General features: G+C 40.1%; 1 long non-coding RNA gene across 1 annotated transcript in view; it reads left to right on the top strand.

Moving 5' to 3' along the window:
- LOC308067459 overlaps positions 1-15,165 on the top strand; it is a 71,177-nt gene that overhangs the window by 35,912 nt on the left and 20,100 nt on the right. Inside the window, exon 2 of the long non-coding RNA XR_013929624.1 lies at positions 879-15,165. This exon is cut by the window's right edge and continues 20,100 nt beyond it. This is a non-coding gene — a long non-coding RNA (uncharacterized lncRNA). The remainder of the gene's footprint in view (positions 1-878) is intronic.

Below are 15,165 nucleotides of genomic sequence, written 5' to 3'. Positions count from 1 at the left end.
GTAAGTAAATGCAGCAACACATCACCTATGGATAAGTAAACTATTTGGGATAGGAATCTACCAAATAATAGAAAAGCACTTTACTGAGCTGGATGGTTTAATTAAGTCTTAACTTATATGTTTATGTCAATAATCACACTTCACAGTTGGAAGGAGCTGTAAGAGTAGTAAGCTAACTAAAATACATAGGTGCAGTAGTATAATCTTACATTGTGGGACTGTCTCTCTTGAAGTAATTGTCAAACATGATCAATATGCAGTAGTTTTTAATGATCAGCAAGTGGTTAAATTCGACAAACTTAAATATTTTCCAAAACAATTTATATTTATTAATGGCTACTGCAAAATCCATTTACCCATAATCAAGTGAAACTTGAAGGTGCTGGGTTTCTTAAATGCTGAGAGTCAACAATATTAAAGTAAATAGTGGAGGACATTCCAAGATAGTATTAACACAATTGATTTATTGATGATTGCACAATGGGAGGTTATCTTTTGTTAATTGACTCTGTAAATAAGCTCATGGGTGTCTCAAGCAAAGAAAAAAAATCTATTGCTACTAGAAAGTTTACAGGGTGAGTTAGCTATGCTACTCCATAAAGTGCCTGCTCTGCTGTAAAACTCCTTGTGGCTGGATAACGGCTGGGAGGCATTTCTAGCCACAAATCCCAGCAGGTGCTCACACACACATGGCAAGTAACACTCAAAATCTTGTTAGCTTATACTGTTCTGTATGTGAAACAATTCCCCTTGGATTTAGTAGAAAAAGACAGGCATGGAAAAAGAAGGGACCATCCCAGAGGTCACAGATACATCTACACATCAGGTGGTGTCCATACAGCAGACAGATCTGATCTTGTACTGTTTGATCTTTCCAGGTTATATCTGGGAAGTCTTCTTCACTCTGACTCAGGACACACCTCTGTCACCTCAGACCTAAGCCCAAATCATTGCTGTTTCATCCAAGCTACGCTGCTAGATACCTCCCCATGGAATGTTTTACAGGTGCTTAGATCTTATTATTGCTTTCCTTTGGAGTTCCTTATCTCCACCATGTTCTTTTCTGGTTTGAGCAGGGCATTGCCCGTTGGGTAACACTTTTACCATGTTCTTTTCTTGTTATCGCTTGCTTTGGTAAATCTGTGGTGAACAGCAGGGACACTCCTTATCCAGTGGCTATGGACTACCTTGTTCATTAATTTCTAGCCTTCCTGCCTGAACGGCTCAGTAGAGCCAATTTGGTAGTCTACTTTTTACCACTTTGGTTTCCATTTTCCTCCCAGCACTATTTCTTTCTCTCTTTTTGATTCCTTTCTGTTCTTGTTCTCTCTGGGAATCTCCTTGTCATCCCACTCTGACCCTATCTTGACACTAAGAAAGAGCTGTAATCAGTCTGAATGTCCTACTTCACTTGGCGTAAGATCCAAGAGGGAACTCCTTTGCTCCTCATTTAACAGCTCTGAACTGTAAGCAAACAGAATTTCTACTTTTGGGTGACAACAGCAGACAGAAGGTTGGAACAGGAACACCGTGGCCACAGAACCACTGTGCAGGGACAACCCACTAGAGCATTTTTATTCCTGGTCGGTAAAACATCATGAGCTTTCAAAGAAACTGGCTTCTAGTTGGCGGATCCTTATGAATCACCTGCACTGAGTCATGCTCCTTTCCCTGTCATATCCACAACCCCAACATACAAAACCCAAACAACTTCCGCCACTTCTCTAGGAGAGCACCTAGACTGTGGGAACAAAGGCTCTGCTGTTTCCTAATCTCAAAACCAATTAAGACATCAGATTAATAGAATCTTTAAATGCTTTGGCAGATGCAGGTGGAACGCCCTCTGTTTGCGTTACTATAAAGCCTATCAGTACCTTTAGCATTAAAGGGCACCAGGGAACACAGAGTATCAGGGTTGCAAACAAGAAAAGCATGAAGTCTTGCACTAAAAAAAGAGATTAAAAAAATAGCATGTGTCATTTCTTGTATCTCTGGCTTCTGAAAATTCTGCTAGACGTCACCAAAGCCTGAGGTTTACCTCTGAGAGGACAGGGAATTCCCTTCCCCTCGTGAGATGTAGTTTCCTTTTTTACCTCGTTCCCTTTGTTCCTCAACACAAAATTGCATTCAGCAGTTCGCTTAATGACTGTAATGCCCTTGGTTAATAGGATTTCGCTGCGATTCCTATCTTTTAGCTTGGCACTGGAGTCCGATGTGCATCTAGTGTTAGCTGGGTTTTTTCAAGTACTGTCTGCCTGGAAACAGCATGACAGTCCATTCTCCCAATATTCTGAGCAGTAATCCTTGGAATTACCCTGGATCAGGCAGAAGTGAAGATCTTGTCTAGAGAACTCAGATTTCTCTGCTGGGATTGCAGCTCCTGCAAAGATTAAAGGCCATATCCACAAAGATATTTTGACACTTCAGTAGGAGTGAGGTGCTTGAATACCTTTCCTGGGACTGACCCTAACTGCATCTAGCACACCTGCCTGGCAGCCAGGAGTCAGAGCACTGACCTGCAAATACTGATGGGAAATTCCCTTTAAAACAGCTGCCCAATTTCTGTGAGGATTCTGTAACAAAGTTTTCTGGGAAGAAGCCCTGACTAAAGATAATACTCTTTGGATCCTTCAGCTGGGTGAGGGTGGTGAACATCCTTTCCCCCGCTCCCTTTCTACAGTTCAGGAGAAGATGAGTTTCATATTTTTCTTTTCAGTCACCTGATCTGTTGTGACCCCTCCTGTACACTGTGACACTCCTGTACACAAAAGTACAAACTGCTTTTCCATTCTTCGTTCCATTGCTTTGGGATCTATAAAAAGAGCGATAGTGTTGAGGGATTTCTGAACAGAGTGTTTCATTCCTGTCACTGTCCCAGGAGGATTAGAGCTGCAGAAGCTTAGAGTTAGGCTCATACTTCCCTCTATCCAAATGCCTGGCTCAGAGATAGGCATTGTTTAGGAGGCCTTAATATTCCTAAGGCAGTACTTGAGATGATGTGTTTTCACATTGCCTCTCTCCCTCATATTTGGTACACTCTTCCTCATATGAATTCAGTAACCCAAGCCATTCTCTGGAAGCCTCAGTGACTCCCATTTACGTCTTTGCCACCTTTTCTAAGAATGTGTTCATTTCATTGATCCCATGTTTCAACGCAGCAGTTGTCCCTGCCATTATCCTTGACCTAATCATAGCATTTAGGGAACTGCGTGTCTCATGGTCACAGATGAGCACATGGACAGAAACTGCCTTACAGACCTACCCATATAGCTCGCTTTAGATCCATGAGAATGGCGTGTGAAATTCCTATTAGGTCTAGTTTCTTCTGAGCTGCTAGGGCCAAGATAGTTGTACTTCATAATCTGCTGGAATGCTTCTTCGCTGGCTTGGCATAGCCAAGTCCCGCAGAGGGAAGAGGGGGGAGAGGATGTGCTCCAGCCCTAAGATCAGATGTCGGGCACAGGTGCTGGCAGTGCAGCAGCGCTGCAGCCCCCGGTATGAAATCGCAAGCTGGCCTCGTTCTATGGACCTTCTGAAAACAGCCCAAGATTGTGTATCATGAGTTATGACAGCAATATAAAACTGAAAGCTTGACTGCATCTGTTAGTTAAAAATTGCTGTGAGAGCTTGAGAGGCTGCTAGCTCAGTGTTTTAGCTAAATCTCAAATAGGGTGGCTGCACTTTACCTTCCTGATTAAACTCTTAGTTTTTGTTGCTCAGGTTCATTTTTACTTCCCCATTCCCTCAAAAGCTGGCATAGATTATCGCTATCGTTGGAGACACCTATTCACCATGTAAACTTTGGATCTGGATTCACCTCTTGCTCTCTTCGTCATATGTTGTGAGGTTCTTTGGCATGGAGCCGCCACTTTGTGTCCCAGGGGCCACATGTCAGGGGAAGAAAAGAGATCACCTCTCACAGTGGGCAAAGTTTTAGTTGACTGGAGACATATGTTGAGGCAAAGCTGTCATTTTTTTCTCAAGTGGGCCAAGAGCATATGTAAATACTGGTACTACACATCCAATTTTGCACTTTGCAAGGAAAGAAGCAGCTTTGTAAACAGATACAGAGCACATACAATCTTTTACACCTTCATTTTGGTAGATGTATGTGCTTTTTTCTCGGTCTGGCTGCTCGTGGATGTTCTGCTCTGTGTTATTTTCTCATCTTGTATCACAAGTGAAGTATCTGGTCCTGTTCCCGTGCAAATGAATGTTAGACATCTCCTTGGCTTCCAAAGGGCAATGTCAAACCTAAATGAGGAAAAGGTAGAACGATGCTGGGATGAGACACTCCTAAAAGGCTCTTAAGTGATCCAGGAAGGAGCATTCATAAGTGCTCCTCTTCCCTCTGACACTAATGAGTCACTCCTTAATCACAAACTGCCTGTGCAGAGCACTACCCTCCTGACACAAGAGCAAGCTTCACCTCTACGGACCTTTAAAATAAGTCCTCTAGGCTTTCCTTCTTTTACAAGAGATAGCTGACCTCAGTGACCTTGCTCCTCTCCAAATAATGAGCTCATCCTATAGATGCGAGGGGATATAGTATTCCTTTCACTTCCTGTCTTAAACCCTGGTCTTAGCCTTAGCACGGGCTGCCCAGGGGATTGCTGTGCCTCCTGTCCCTCTTCCAGCACTGGCAAAGCTCCTGTCATGGGAAAAATGATCCTTTTAATTGGGTTGCACATCATTTTTGGGGCATATGAAGCACTTTTGAGATAAAGGGTACTGTCTAAATGGACATCCTTGTTATTAAATCAATAAATAATAACAGAGTTAGCTCCCTGCTGTCAGGCATGTTAATTTTCACCTTTGTTGCCACAGGTACAATGTAGTATTATTTTACTGTTTCCTTCATGCTCTCAGTGGCTGAACACGCTATCAAAAATGATTCTGGTAGAAACTTTTATGTCGGCCAAACGTTTTTGGCGCTGGAGGGGCCTTGCAGAGTTGAAAAGGGAAACTTGCCTTCCTAATAACTCATAGCTGTTGTGGCTACTATGTAAATCTCTTTATCCAATCAATCAGACATGAAATAAAATACACTGACCTGATGTTTGGCTAGCATGTAAATTCCAAGTCACATGAGGCCTGGGGAATTACAGTGCAGAAGGAGGAGTTTTCATTCCCCATTTGTAAGATGATATCTGCTGGGCTCATTAAAGGAAAATATTTTGGGGCCTGTGTCTTACAAGGTAAACTTGCTCTATTGTGCAGAAGAACACTCACTAAAATAGCTAACATGGATCATCTGATGACATTAGCTTTGTAAGTAATTTCCATGATGTCAAGGGTACACTGGAGATTAAAGGGGGATTAAGGCCTACTTGCACAGTCAAAGCATCACAGTAAATTGACTTGACTTGGCAGGCTGCACCTAAAGTTGGCAAGTTTTCACTAACTAATCATATAAAATCCAGGTTTGTGGTGTTAGTTAGACTACACGTTCACAGAGGCCAGGAAACGTTAAGCTTTCAAGGTGGGAGGTTTTGGGAGCTGAAGGAGGAAAAGGGAGGGGAGACTGTCAAGGAGACTTTTGCAATGTCAAGGTGCCAAAAGGTGCTAAGTAAAATAATGACCCAGTTTTACCGGAGAAGGCTCTGCCTTTCAAGAGGAAGCTGGTTTGATTTCTACCCAAAGGGCTTTTCCTCCAGCAAAGTTTATTTTTTCCCTCCCTCTCTCTGTCACAAAATGCAATCTCCTCTTAAAGGATCAGACCCTGCACAGGAACTTCACTGAATAAAGATGAGTTTATATTTTAAAAAGGAAACAGCTGGATTGCAAAAGCAAGGGAGGTAGGCAGCTCTTGTTTCATTAGCTAAGGGAAACTCAGGGCCCCAGAGGAGAACAACTGGGAGAGCAGCCATGACAGAGAGAAAAAAAAGAAAAAAGGAAACAGAAGATCATAAGAACTAATAATGAAAAATGGAAAGTGAGAATGAGCCAAGAAAAACAGGCAATAAATAGATTAAAAAAAAAATAATAATTGTGGGGGGAACAGAAATGTGAAGTGACCAAGCAGGAAAAGAGCAGCGCAGAGACTATGGATTTTCTGGAAATGAAATAAATTTTGAAAATTCTCAAGAACCTGATGAAAAACTGGAAGTGTCTCATGACTGATCTCTTGATCTCCAAACTGGTGGCCAGTTCAATATGAAAAAGAAGGAGGAGTACTGTGTGTTAATTGCCCAGCAATTTGTTTCCTTCTTCCACTGGAAAAAAACAGAGTGAGTTTAGCTGGGCAAGACAGTCCAGGCTCCATCCATGCTGATGAATTAGGGTCCTCTAAGAGCAGCTTATATAAAAATGTATCTCACGATTGTTTAGAAGGATCCAGTCAACTGTTTATCTGTGCAGTAATCACTGAATGATGAGTCGGAGGTAACCTGGGTGTGGGACTGTGCATAGCGGCAGTCTCTGAATGGTTTCAGATGAGGCAAGAGTAGAGATTGAAGGAAGAGGGGGCTAGGAAGAAAACCAGATACTAGTCTGTCCTTCGTCTTGAAATCTGTTCATTGTGATAAAATATATAAACATGGCCAAGACTTCATAGTCCAAAAGAGAAAAGATTTTTTTCAGCTGCCCTTCAATTAGATCCATAATAATCCTGCAGCTTTATATGGTTTACAGACGACACTTTGCCCAGCAGAAATGGTGCTATTCTTTAAATTGTGCTGTGCTCATTAGGTTTTAATAGGAGCAGTTGTTTAAAGGGTGGGTGGGGGCAGGAGGGGGAATGCACTTGGTGATGCATAGTGGAATGTACATTAATCTTGTTAATGACAACACAGTTAATGGCTGGCAAAACATTACTTTTGAATTAACCTTTCTCTTGTGCAGGCTATACTTGAGAAACAGAGCCAGGACACCGAAGATACAAGGAAAGTACATGAAGACAGGGATACAGGATTTCCTATGATTTTATGTTGTTCTTAATTAGGAAGCATATTGGCAGCAAATGCTAACATGTGTTGGGATGTTTAGCTGTAGCCAAATAAATGTTTTCTATTACAACTCTGAATTCTTTGCCTAGCCAGAGCCCATGCTGTTCTGTTCATGTCTTACAAAATCCCTTTATAAGTCATTTTGGGGGCCAATTTTCTGTTGGCTTATACAGCAGAGTTACTTTGAACATATGCACTCAGACTCCAGAAGGGTCGTTGTCCTCACTTTTTTTTTTTTTTTTTAAATTCTGATTTTTTTTTGAGTGATAAATGGGGAAGCCCTTCTTATGAAATGCTTCTGTAAGGCAACTAAACAATAGCCTGTACTGAGCAGGCTCATTTAAAGCGAAAAAGTAGGGAATGGATATAACTGGTTTTCTCCAGTCACATGTTCACACATAGACTGAATGAATAATCCATAATGAATCATTTATCTGACATTTAATTTCTTTCCCCTGTTTATGAATGGTCTGCAAATACTCTGCTGGTTTTTGTTTTGTGTTTTGTGGTTGTTTTTTTTTTGTTCTGTTTGTCATTTCAAATTATTAGTGAAATAATTTCTTATCTGGCTCGTAGGTTATTTGAGAACAGTTTGCTATGAGTATTCACAATTTATAACTCCTGTTACTTCAGTGATGTGAACACTTAACTGGAGTCTGACCTGAGTAGTGCAAGTTTTTCTTGTGCCAATGGAAATTTAGGGTTTTCCCTTCGCAAATATCCTGCTACATTTAATTTAATTACTGTGTGAAATTTTTCTTGATGATCTAGCCACCTCTAGGTAGGAAATCTGACTAATGTCTTCCACCTCTGTGTTTGAGTCAAGACACATTCTAGTAGAATAAGTAACTAGGGTCAACTTATTCTAGTAGAAGTTGAAACTTTAAGCTGGTTATCAGACAGTACGGTCCCCATGTATCGTCATAAGCTATGGCTCCTGCTTGCATAAACCCAAGCAGAAAAATTGTCATGGAGGGCAGATTTAAATGAGAAGGGAATTTAACACAACCTTTTGAGTTGCTGCATCAGCCTTCTCCAGGCCCAGTGCTTGCTCTGGTGGATTCTGACATTGTGTTATCGTGCACTCATGTAAGCAGGGACCTGATTACATCCTGCAAGGGGTGGAAGACCGTCAGTCCATAGGTACAGAAACTCTTGATTTCTCTTGAAGAACCAGAGTGGAACATGCTGAGTTTGGTTTACATCCATTTCATAATGTCTTTGCATCTTTCTATTCCAAACTGCTAAGTTACAAAGGTGAAGATAAGAAATATGTCTTCTTGTGAAGAGCCCTAGTGTGTCACTATTAAGGCAGTCAGCCTAATAAAGCCTTCAGCACCAAGGTGAAAGAAGAAGATGGAAAAGATTACCCTTGTGTTAATGACCCTGTCTGGGTTCAGGACATCCTTCATCCTTTCTGAAAGAACAGAAACACTCCAGAAAGCTGGAACAACTCAACATATAAAAGCAGAGCTTCAGACGCCGCTAGTGGGTATAACTACTGGAGGACATAGATCACTTAGGTGGTTAAAGGTAATTCTGGCTAGAATGGAAAACATAGCAACTAGTCACTAAGCTTGTTTGTGAGTGGAGAACCCTCTTCTCCCTGCCTCAATGTCTGGTAGCAGAAGAGTGCTGGTGGTACATAGTGTAATGTTTTGAGCTGTGAGACAGTAACAATTGTTTTCACAGCTTTCTGTGAGTGATTTTTAAGGTTATGTGTATGAATTTGTACTCTAGGCTGATGAAGATATTTTTATTCAGACCATTTTGTAAATAATTCAAACTAACGAGTCTTAAATAAAGTATATCATTTATTATGAATGTATACTCCTGATGTTTACTAGTGCACTGTTTGGCTTCCATCATATTTTGATTCTAAGGTTTCATATTTTTTATGATCAGAAAGCCTTTTTCTTCCCTTAAATGTTCATGGGAAAAAAAAGGGAAAAAACCAGAAAAAAGTTATCTGCCATAGCTATTTTGCATGGACTCCCTTGCTGCTAGAGGGGGAAAGAAGGTGCTCAGGGACTGCCCATTAACAAGCATGTATAAAAGACAATGAACAATGGAGCTAAAAATAACTCATAACCATATAAGTATAGCAGTTGTTCTGTGCTGCTGCATGTATCAATTTATGGTGAAAAGAAAGAAGGCAAATTGCAGTATTTAATTACTTGTGAATGTGATTAGTTGCTTGAAAACTTAAGGACCATATCATATCAAAATCCCATACCATATAAAGCAACTTGCTCTTAGTTTTCTTCTCAAATTGGACCCCATTAATCACTGTAAAAGTTTCAAGACCATTTGGCTGAAGAACTCTGATAACGGAAGGCTTTCAGGAGGTCATGCTCTCTGATTGGCATTCTTGACCTTCTGTTGTCTCAGGTTCTCATCTTCTGGCTTCACTCTGGCTGTGGCAACCTAGCAGTCTCTGGGCTAGGTTGCTCCATTACCCGTCTGAAATCCTCCATGGGCTCATGTTGCGTTGGACTAAGCTGTTCAGCAGAGCACGCAGGAAAGAGAAGCGGCACCGGTGGCTCAGTCGTGCCTTTAGAGTTCAGCTTCAAAGAAAGGTAGGGGTTCAGTGGGATGGTTGTGAACCAGCAGGGATTATAAGTAGACCTTTGGAGTCCAGGATGACATTTAAAGGCTTGAGGCCTGATGTAGAGCAAAGAAATGTCATTCTTTAGAAAAGTGGACCAGGATGGTTAGTAGGAAAGAATGTCAAAAGAGAGTTTATAGGCATCTCTTAAAGTTGAAGTAAATGTATTTCATTCCTTTGATATGAGCATGTTTCTTCTTGATTTACCTGTGAATGAACGTCACAAGAGCTAGAGTTGGTTAACAGATGCTTGGAATGACATGAGGGAAGCACAGAGACTGGGAGACCGGTTAACATTTGACGGAGGGCACATAACATGTAAACCTGCCTTATATTGGAATTAAATCATCCCGTCTGATGTGTTGGGAGCTGGATCTCCACACTTGTTCTTGTGGCTCAGAGACACATTTGAACCCTTGAGTGGTTATTCACACCTAACCCTTTTCAGAATCACCCATTATTCTTATTAACAACAGCAAGCACTACCAAGAAGGAAAAAAAAATAATATCATTCTTTCTGCAAAAAGGTAAAAACATAATAGTGAATTAAAGTTCTAAATGATAGCACTGTTAACATAATGCCTTTTGTCTAGAATGAACTATAAAACACACATATATACAATGGAGAAAACCCTGTAAATGTGTAATGGACAAAAAATATATATATAATAAAACTGTTGAAAGAATGCATTTTCTCAGCACCAAGGCTATCCATAAAATTTTTACAGTTTTCCACTATATAACATTATCCTTCATAAAAAATGATATTTTAAAGCAAAAAGGTTGGCAAAAGAAACAATTGGTAGTTAACGGAAGGACGGGATTACAGCACTGTGCCTTTGCTGTGAACGGTGGAATAGAAAATGAAAAACATTTGGGGCATTATATGAAGCCCAGCAGTCATGCTCCATATGGTTTGAAGAGTTGAGCAATGCTTGACAAAGATTTTATGACTTCATTTTCTTAACATTGAATATTATTCCTTCAATCTAGGCCTCCCACCCCATTCCTTGTCTTAAATTCCTCCTGTTTTCAGACAAAGAAAACTGTTTTATTAGTGTATATCATTTATATTGAGTTTAATCACATCTCATTTAATACGCTGTTTTGTTACCAGCATGGCCTTTCTGAGGAATGCCCTGTAATCAAGGTATTGAGGCAAAATTGAGGTAATTTGGCGCCCAGATCATGCAACAACTTCCTATGTGACTTGATGCAAGTGATTTCATCTCTTTCTATTTCAGTTCCCCATCTGCAGAATGGAAAAAATAGTACTTCTGTATATCAGACATTACCATGATAAGTTTTAGGATAAATAGCTAGAGTAATCTGTATAAGAGGACAGGTCAATATTTCTGGATAATTGGATTTGGAGCACAGGACTTCCTCACTCCCAAACCTGTGCTCAGAGAGTTCAAGAGGTTAACATTTTATCTCTTAGCCTGCATCATGACTTTCAAAAACAAATATTGCTCCCCTCTGTCATAATATACAGATTGATTAGCCACTCATTCGTCAGTCTACCATCTACTGCTGTGTGTGCTGCCATCAGTGGAAGAAAGTTCACAGCCTTCCCCAGAAACGCACGTGGATTATCCTTATTTTTATTTGACTTTTAAATCATTAGGCACAGCTGGCCACTGTGCCAAGCTGTACATTCATAATGATGTGCACGCTCATCTTGAGATGGGAATTCCTGCTGCAAAATATACACCATAAGAAGAAAGGATATTTGTGTCTCACCTTCAAAAAAAGGTTAGAAGGTTCATGGAGATCTCAGCATTGGTACACAATCCTCTACGTAAGAGAGAAGCAGCATTATTACTGTTACTACAGATGACCTAAACTGAAAACTTCAGTCCTAGATCCAACCTTTTTGAAAGTCAAAGTATTTGGATCTGCAGTCTTAGCTTGGATGAATCCCTAAAAAGGAGTTACTGTTGTCATTTATTACATCAATTCACATACTATGCAATACAAAATAGCTCTTTCCTGAAACACCACTTTTAATTTCATTTCTTTTACTTCACAGCAAAAGGCAGCATTCCTCTAACCCTCCTCCTGCTGTATCTGAGTGCATGCCCTCACATGTGGATTTCACATGCAGTGGTATTTCAGATGGCACATTCTGCATTAACTGGATAGAGTATCACTGGGGGTATGTTTTATCCCCTAGACTCAGTACACTGGAGAGCACTCAGCTGGTTAATATTTCATATGGATTCTTTTCTCTTTTCTTTCCAGCCATCTATGCAAACTTTAAGACAGCCGGTCTGGTTTTAGGAGGTGATTTCCTTGCTGTGGATTAAAGATCCATTTGTGAGTCACTCTTCAGGCACTTCAGAAGAGTAGATTTCAGACCTGAAAGAATGTATTGCAAACAGAATAATGTGTTTTCAAAATTAGCTCATGTACCAAATTATATATTTACTTAATACACCTTAATGGCTTTTGAAGAAGCCATTAGGCTCTATTGCGTAAATAGTATGTATACCAAAATATGTATTTAACCTAGATAGGGCAGTTTCCCATTGTTGGTTTTCCTTCCTTCTTTACAGAGTTTTATCTTCATGGCCTTTTTAAAGTCTATTATTCTTGAAGAATTTATCCTCCAGGAGATTGTTTCGGACAGTGGCAGCTGTGAGGGCATGGAGGAGAGGGAGTTCCTGAGTTCTAATGTGTAGCAAGGAGGGACTAATGTGTAGCTGTCAGAGTGGCTAATAGGACTTTTCAGATTTTGGAGTGGGGAAGGGAGAAATTAAAATATTGTTCTTAAAGGGAAGGGAATATTCTCTTAAAGGAAGAATCCTACAGGGCTCCTTGTCCTCACCCTAGCTTAGGGAACAGGAGTGGGCTCCTGCATAAGACAACTTTGTGTTTTCACATTGGGCTGTGAACAGCCCTACACATCCATGAAAAAGGTGTGCAGAAGAGAAAGAGCCCCTCTTCTGCTCCCAGCACCGAGGTGCAGGACCTGCTGATGCTGGAGGCAGACTGCTGTGGTGAGACCCTTGGAGGGCTCCTGGTGCTCCTAACCCCTTAGGGTCAGGGTACAGCCTGATGCTGCCAGCCTGGCAGTTCAAAGGGGTCTTAAATTGTGTTGGGATTTCAGGCAAAGAACCTAAGCTTCCTATTTGGTTCTCCATCCACGTATAAATATGGAGAACTGGGATAATGATCCTTGACGGTGGCTTTACTTGATCAAGTGATTCAATTCTCATCTCATGATGAGTGTGCACATAATTATGAATGTACAACTTGGCTCAATCCCCAGCTGTGCCTAATGATTTAAATCAAGTAAATCACTTGATCAAGTAAATCAAGGGGATCACTTGATTGGAATGGAATTAGTTTTCAGAATATTAGATGTGAGAGGGCTACTAAACCGGTTGGAACTGGTGGGAAACAAGTGGGGAAATAAGTACAAAAAGCCAAAATCACTGTGTTTCACTGTTTAACTGCTACCTCCTGTGACTGGCACAACGAGTAAACTGTATATCTGCTAATGTTACAGGTGTACTCACAGCTAGCTCATAATGGAAAAAATATCTGTAAATAACTGCTCAGTTACAGCAAATGCCAAAAATTAATCCACGTTATTCACAGATGATTCCATCAATCCTAGCCATGTTCATCAGTTTGGAAATAACAACAAACCCATATCAAAATTCCAGAAAAAGATATTATCTTGCTCAGGAAATGCAATGAGAACTAGCAGCTAAGTGCTAAAAATAGGAGTGTTGTATGAAGCCTTGTAACTTTAGCATATAGTCATGAAGTGCAGAATGAGAGAGAGAGTGGAAGCCATTCCCAGCACCGGGCAAGAAAGAAAAGTGAAGGACACACAGGGGTAACCAGTATGAGGGGAGAAGAAAAGTTTCCTAAGTTTTAATGGAACTTCTTATAGACTTACGTGTTTTTGTGGGCTCTGGAAAGTTCCTGTCTATATTAATCAGTCTATTAAACAAACACTTCCGCAAACAGTCTGTGCAAACTCCTCAAGTTGGTTCATCAGGGTCAATGTGCAGGATGGAAGGGGACAAGAAGACGTATCGGTCTTAAGAAACTTGTTAGCTACAAGTGCAATCAACATAATGAAAATGAATTCAGCATTACGAATCTCTGACATGAATTGCTGTCCTGCAAAAATCTCTTTTTAGCAACCCCCTTGCCTATGTGACTTCAGGCAGCTATCTCCAGTTAAAACAGGTTTTGGATATATTTGGAATTGCCTTGACTTGATTTCTAGAAGAAACCAAATTAATTCAAAATTTAAAGTAGGAAGGAGAAAAAAAGGATAATAATACTAGTAATAATAATAATAGTAGTCCTGAAGAACTGGACTAGTGCTAGTAGGTCCATTGATGCAGTTTTTCATTATTAACTTGAATGCATGTATGAACAGAGAGGTATACCAGAAATTATTTTGTGCAAATGCATCCAAGCAATGTTATCAACTGCAGACCAAAAATGCAACTGGAGCTGTATTGTTCTTTTTCATTGACTTTTTGTTGACCACAGGAAAAACTGGTTTTAAAGTACAACACAGTAACACAGTCTAAAGCAGTGAAAAACTTGTAGAGCCAGTTTGTTGTAAGGGTGTGCTGACTTGTGACCCAGACAAGATGGTGGTTTTAAAATAAAATTGAAACAAAGGAGTTCTGTTGTGCTTTTTATGTATTCCGTCTAGGAAATCATAGTCTGTCTCCTCCAGTCTTGTGCTACAGATCTTCCTCCCACCTCTATTCTCACCTACTGTGCCCTGCTTTCTCCTCTTGTATTCATGATCTTTGTACTTTGCCGTTTCCCTTGGTAGTGACCATCCCATCCCTTCTGAGATACCTTGGACTGTACATTTTTCCCATTTAATTTATTCTTACTCTGTTTAATAATACGGTTCAAAATTTTTTTTCCCATTCAGTTAAGAACTTTAAAAAATAATTTGGGTTTTTATGCCAAATTACTTTTTTTTTTTTGTGAAAGCCTATACAAGGCTAATTTTATATATATTTACAATGTTTTCTGATTTATAGGATTATCACCCTGAAAGAGTTTTAGATATGTTTATGGATGATATAAGGTTTCCAAATGACACATGGAAAGGTTCTCTTTGAAAATCAAAGTAAAAAGTATTTCCTGAAGTTATTTGCAAAACTTGACCAGAACTACGAAAAGTATGGCTATGCCCCTTTTGTTCCCTGTGAAATGGTATGAAATGGGTGAAATGGGGGAAGAAAGAGACAAACTGAGCTGTTTGATGGTTTAGATTAGACACCATTTACAGGATAGAGTTTTGGTACTTCATAAAGTTTCTATCACAATGGCACACTTATCTTTATTAATCTGTAGCTGCTCCCTTAAAAAAAACAGGCAGTTTGCATCTTTTTTTTTTTTTTTTTTTCTCAGGTACTGGGAAATTATTCATTCCTGGTGTTCCATCAGGCATGTCAAAGACAAATATTTCTATGTGCATCTGTATTTGGGCCACCCATCCTGAATCTGTAGCTCAGCTTTTCATGCCAGAAGTCTCCTGCATTAAATTTCATGCTGCATTTTCTCTGGGTTTCTTACAGGTGCTGTTTTTCTTGTTTTTATTAAAAGGCTAAAGCT

The sequence above is a fragment of the Falco punctatus genome (assembly GCF_963210335.1).
Source record: "Falco punctatus genome assembly, chromosome: 7".
Taxonomy (NCBI): Eukaryota; Metazoa; Chordata; class Aves; order Falconiformes; family Falconidae; genus Falco; species Falco punctatus.
The sequence above is the reverse complement of the archived record's forward strand: the minus strand, read 5'-3'. Positions and strand labels throughout refer to the sequence as shown.